The sequence below is a fragment of the Mesoplodon bidens genome (assembly GCF_964165515.1).
Source record: "Mesoplodon bidens genome assembly, chromosome: 11".
NCBI lineage: Eukaryota > Metazoa > Chordata > Mammalia > Artiodactyla > Ziphiidae > Mesoplodon > Mesoplodon bidens.
Genome location: NC_138167.1, coordinates 61,969,523 through 61,975,522, shown reverse-complemented (window position 1 = coordinate 61,975,522; position 6,000 = coordinate 61,969,523). Strand labels below are relative to the sequence as shown.

Here is a 6,000-nt window from a genome sequence, read left to right as displayed (position 1 = left end):
GGACCTGGGAGGGGGCCACAATGTTCCCCTTTAGAACGTGAGAGCCAGACAAGGGCCTGTTACTGTGAAATGAAAGCATTTCACCATCTGCCCGTCGGGGTCTTTGCCAGCTGATCGATGCTAAGTGAGCAGTTACTGTGTACACTTTGGGAATACAAAGACTAAGGTGGCTTTGCTTTGAGAAGTGAAGAAGGCACGTTAGCGGAGCCAGTCAGCTCATGATTCCAGCAGGGATACGGGGCCCAAACCAGTAGCTGTGACCTCGAAGAGGCAGCCTGTCTATTGGGTTCTGGGCTGGACTCCTAAGGCCTGTGGCCTGGGTCCAGATCTTCACTCTGCGTCCGACCAGCCGTGCGGCTGGGGCAGGTCACTTAGACTGTCCTGCCTCAGTTTCCTGATCCAAATAACAGGAAAGACATCAAGTGGCTTGGTGCACTGTTGTATTACGATGATTAACACAGATAAAGGATTTAGAACATGGTGGTCCCAGGGCCTCACAGAGTGGGTGTTGGCTGTCATCAGCATATCGTCATCGTCATTGTCATCACCATCATTGTCATCACTGTTGGCCCTGTCACCATCCTCAGCATTTGGAGGCAAGGGGAGCATCAGCGGGCTGCGGATCTTTCACAGAGGTGGGTCTTGAGTTAGACCTCAAAGCAGAGGGACCTGGCTGCATGCCTACACCATCAACACTTACATGGCCCTTCCTCTGTTCTTTACACACATCACAGAGGGTTTACTGAGAAAGAGTGGGAATTGGGTGCCAGCCAAACAAAGAGTTGTGCGTGGAAATACAGAAGAGGGTTCAGGGATGTTCACGAGCCCATAAAGTACAGACGGAGTTAAGGATTGGCGTTCCAGTAGAAGCGCTTGCCAGTTCTTCTCGGGCCGGCTTTCTAGAAGGAGTGACACGATGGGACACCCCTTCTCACCCCCAGCCTCGCTCTTCTACCCCCGCCCCCACTTCCACAGGCTCTCAATGGACTGACGGTCCAGGCCTTAACCACTCTGCAGAGCTATTATGATCCATCAGGTGAAAAACATCGTTCACTTTTCAAAGTGGTGTGTGTGATTTTCACCATTGACTGTAACAGCAACAGAGGATCATTTCAGCTGGCTGAGCGCATAGTCTGTGTGTGCTAAACTTCCCTAAGCGTGGATTTACACAATGAAGCAATTAGCCCCCTGGGACCCACTCAGTGCCGTGGCGTACATAGCGTGTGTTTCATAGACGGGCTAATAAGCAGGTGCCAGAACCATTGCTCAGGACTCACCGTCGGTCTGGAGACCATTGAACACTCAGAGACTGTCTTCCCAAAGCCTTCCATGGTGAGGGGGTCCCCAGCGATCACACACCCAGCCAGCAAACAGGGTGATGTTCTGCTCTTCTGCCACCAGCCAGTGAAGGAAGAAAGCAGAGGCGGGACCTCCCTCGTGGTTCAGTGGTTAACACTCCATGCTCCCAACGCAGGGGGCCTGGATTCGATCCCTGGTCAGGAAACAAGATCCCACACGCCGCAAAGAAGATTCCCCATGCCGCAGCTGAGACCCAGCGCAGCCAAATAAGTAAGTAAATAAATTAAAATATTTAAAAAATGAAAAAGCAGAGGAGCTGCCCAAGGAGGCATGTGCCCCCTTGCTTCTGCCTCCTTCCCACATTGACAGACTGTGCCCGTGGGTCTAGAGTAATCGTCAGAACGCAGACGAGAAAGCATCCGGGCTCCACTGCTGTGGTCATGGACACAGGATTGTGGTCTTGAATAAGAGCGCCGGGGTCGCGATGGTTGCGTTGTCTGAAAGTGTTTCAGGACCCGCCTGGCTCCTTGCCTCAGTCTCTCCATTCCCCACCAGAGAGTCTCCTGGGTCCTCCGTGGAGAGCTCAACCTGGCCCCAGGGGCTGGTCACCCTGTCCCGAGATGGGACACTTCAAGGAACCCCAGGCCGGGCTCCACTCAAGATCCTCGAGACAGAGACCTGAGGAACTTACAATTCTGAGAGAAAAAAGCAGATACAAAGTTACACATACAGCAGGGATGAAGCTCACCCGGGTAGAAAGAAAGAAATATGCCCACCTGTCAGCCAGGGTGACCTCTCAGAGTGAGTCGTTTCCTAATTCTTTGCATTTTCTAAAATTGTCTTCGATGAACAAGCGAGAAATAATGAGTTCCCTCCTGCGACTGACACCTGTTCTTTCTTCCCTCTCAGATTCCCCCCCCCCCGCCTATGTTACTGCCCCCAACCCCGCCCAGCCCTGCCACCCACTCCATGCAATTCCACTTGGATGTCCCTGCTTCTCCAAGTCACAGGGGCTCATGAGGCAGCCTGGCCAGAGACAGATGTGGTCCCTGGTGGGGCAGGAGGGCCTGTCAGCTGGGCAGAGCTGGATGCTGGGAGAAAGATAATTTCTCTTTGGGGGACTCAAGCGCAGAGGATCACCTAAGCCTGGAGCTGCCGATTGTGCGGCTGCACAGAGAAAGCCTGCTTCAGAATGCAGCCAACGAATGAGAAAACAGAGCTGAGGGACAGAGACCAAGTCTTGGGGACGTCACTTAAGCCCCAAGGTCAGCATGACCAAAGCCAGCCTTGCAAGTTCTTTTTACTGAACCAATAACTGTCCTTCCGGCCCGAGCAAGTCTGGGTGGGTGATGCCACCCCTTGCCATGGGAAGATTCCTGATGGCACTGCCTTACAGGGCTGTGGTGCAGTGACACTGCTTAGAAACACAAGGTGCACCCACCGGGGTGGCCGACAGGTGTCCCGGGTGCCAAAGGCCACTCACAGATGGGTTTTGTTGGCCCACATGGGATTAAAAATTTGAGTCAACACTTTAGAATCTGGATTTTGTCTATAACTCTAGATTTTCTGTGTCTCTGAAAAAAAATCACAAGACCTGGCAACACTGGGCTTATGTCCTACATGGCAACGTTTACCTGGAGCTGCAAAGGGGCTGCCCTTTTGGTTGGGGCATTCATTCTCTAACGGCTAACACGTCTCCTTATTTTCTCCCCAACACTGTGGCTGGATGTCAGTTAGCATTTGTAATTGGCCTGCAGGACTGACGGCTCCCAATGAATCCCCCGTCCTGGGCTCTGTGCCCCTGCGTGGCCCCGCCCATGCTTACACCTGCCAGGCCATGTGACTTGCTTTAGCCAATGAGACACCAGCGTGTAACAAAAGCAGAGGCTTGATGAGCCTTGGCGTTGGGGTTGGTCCTCTTTGAAGATGGGGCTGGAATGAGACACCACAGGGGAAAGAGGCCAGAGAGCGAGTAAGTGCTTATAGGATGAGAGAGACGCATCAACAAATATGGAATCTACTTCTGAAAAGGCTGCCATTGGCCAAATCTAGGATGATTTGAGCATAAAAATAAATAATGGTACCAATAATTAAAATCCAATGACTATAATAGGAAAGCGTAAATCCATACAGATATAAATAAGTAAAATGAATACATCAAGAGTTAATGATGAATGGAGATCCTTGCAGAGTTTCAAAGAACCTCCCCACAAAAATGGCAGAAAACCAGGGAAAGGAATAACTCTTATTATAAAAGAGAAGCCTGGCAGGCACCACCTGCATCACATGGTCAAGGAAATATCATGGATGGGGCCAACTGAAATCACCAGCCACCCGTGGATGCAGTGAGAAAAATAAGGCAGCGTTTCTGTGATTGTTTTACCAAGTCGTCTAGCTGCTTGAGTAGGAGGGAGGGCAAACAAAGAGAATTACAGGAGAAGAAAAAAGAAATCACTTAGTAGTTCGAAAGTATTATCCTCCCAAGAGAACTGGAAACACGTCCACACAGAACCCTGTACATGAATGTTCATAACAGCAAAATATTCATGATCGCCCCAAAGTGGAAACAACCCAAAAGTCCAGATGCAGTAAGTGTACCCAGACATTCCTCAATACAAAGGAATGAAGTACTGACATTTGCTACAACATGGATGAACCTCAAAAACAATACGCTCGGTGAAGGTCTTGCCTGGGTCACTGTCATAACCTCCTGACCTCATGGCGGCTTCCTGTCTCACCTCACAACCCGCCGTTTCCCAGGTAGCAGCGAGCAAGCTTTTAAAAACATAAGTCATACTGTGTCATTTTCCTCCCTTCAGTTCTCCAGGAGCTCTCCAGATAATTACTAGGATAAAATTCAAGCCCCTCCCCGTGGCCCACCAGGGGCCGAGCGACCAGGCTTCTCCCCAGCTTCCAACTGCTCCTTTCCCCCCTTCCCTGGCTCAGCAGGTGGCAGTCACATAGCCTCCTTTCTTCTCACCACACACGCCAAGCCCTTTCCCACCTCAGGGCCTTTGCACTTGCTGTGAGAAGCACTCTAAGTTGCCCACCCCACCTCTCCACCCCCTCACAAGCCACCTCTGCTGAAATATGCCCACCTGTCAGCCAGAGTGAGCTCTCAGAGTAAGTCGTTTCCTAATTCTTTGCATTTTCCAAGAATCAGGAAATTCTTGGAAATTTCCTAATTTCCACCTTGGAACCACCTAATGGGGTGGTTCCAAGATACCACTCCATTTCCTTCCTTCATAGCAGCTGGCCATCTGCAGTTGTTACATCTATTCATGTATTTGCTGCATCTTTCCCAACCAGACACAACATCTCCATGAGTTCAGGGACCTGTTCTGTCCTGTCTGCACCATGTCACCAAGGCCCAATGCAGTACCTGGCATACAGTCATACAGAGCTCAATAAATATTTGTCCAGTGAATGAAATAACCAAGAGCTGATCATGTCTTATAACCTTTATAGCACTTATTACAGCATGTTCATTTATTTATTTACTTGTTTATTTATTTACTTGTTGACTGTGGCTCTGCCCTGCCTAGAATGTAAACTCCATGAAGGTAAGAACCCTCTATGTCTCAGTTCCCACCACACTCACAGCGCCCAGAGCAGTTCCAGGCACAGAGCAGACTATTAATGGACAGTTGCTGAACATTGGGTGACTGCTGATGAAATCTTATCATTTTATCAAATTCCTGAAAAAAGAAATATATCTTTTTACTAGGCTCCTGAGACAGCATTCGGAGTTCCTCTGCTGGGTAGCACAGAAGCTAGGCTTCACCTGCGCCCCATCAACAACAGCTGAGGGCTGCTTCTGGGGCATTAACTCCCCTGCACTTCCCGCTTGGCTTGTCCAGTGGCCAGGCCCAGTACAGTCTCAGAGCCCGGGGAAAAAGGCATCAGGACTTGAGTCTCAGGGGCCTCTGGTCAGCAGCTCTCAGTATGTAGAGACAAGGACTGAGGGAAAGGCAGGAAGCCAGCAGCAACAAACTCAGCCTAATTCTATTTAGTGAAAATCAGAACAAAAATATGAGAAATCTGATCCACTTCGGTTCCACCCAGGTTCTTTAATCCCTAACTATCAACTCAAATGTTAAATGTGGCCACTTGTATGATGGGAAGTCCAAAGATACTGATGCGGTGGGGTCTTGGTACAGAAGCTGGCTGACCATGTACCAAAGATGGCGCTCCAAGTTTTTGCTGGTACATGAGCTGTTTCTACCACCTTAATCCCTTCCTTTCGGGTTGAAAGAGTCCATGCCCTGAATCAGGAGCTGGAAAGGGCATACCAAGCCTACCCTAAAATAGTCTGCCCTATTTTATCCCTCGTGCCAATGTGCAGTTAGCATGTGGGGAAGAAAATGGGCCAGGCCTTGATACACCTCATTTCAAAGACTGCCAGCCACTCTAACAGAATCTAATCCCCCTCTTAGCTCTTACACATACAAACCCCAAGGTGCTAGAGTTGTGATGTGACTTGCTTCCTTCAAAAGTGATTAGAGCAAAGTTACGCACTAGGGAAAGGCAACAAAGGAGGAGAAAAGATAGTCTAAACATCTTGGGCACATCCCTTGAGATGTAATTAGTGTATCTTGGTAATCATTCAGTTTTAGCTCTGTCATAATTTTCAGAAATGAAGTGACAGCTACTAATTAGCACATCGATTCAGCAAATAATGAGAAGAAATAGGAAAAGCAT

The 6,000-nt window shown here is 49.3% G+C and overlaps 1 long non-coding RNA gene across 1 annotated transcript in view; it reads right to left on the bottom strand.

The window, feature by feature from the left end:
• Positions 1-330: 330 nt before the first annotated feature.
• Positions 331-6,000, bottom strand: part of LOC308625404 — a 44,589-nt gene continuing 38,919 nt past the window's right edge. Inside the window, exons 4-5 of the long non-coding RNA XR_014017093.1 lie at positions 2,076-2,139; positions 331-1,994 (exon numbers count right to left, since the gene is read on the bottom strand). This is a non-coding gene — a long non-coding RNA (uncharacterized lncRNA). The remainder of the gene's footprint in view (positions 1,995-2,075; positions 2,140-6,000) is intronic.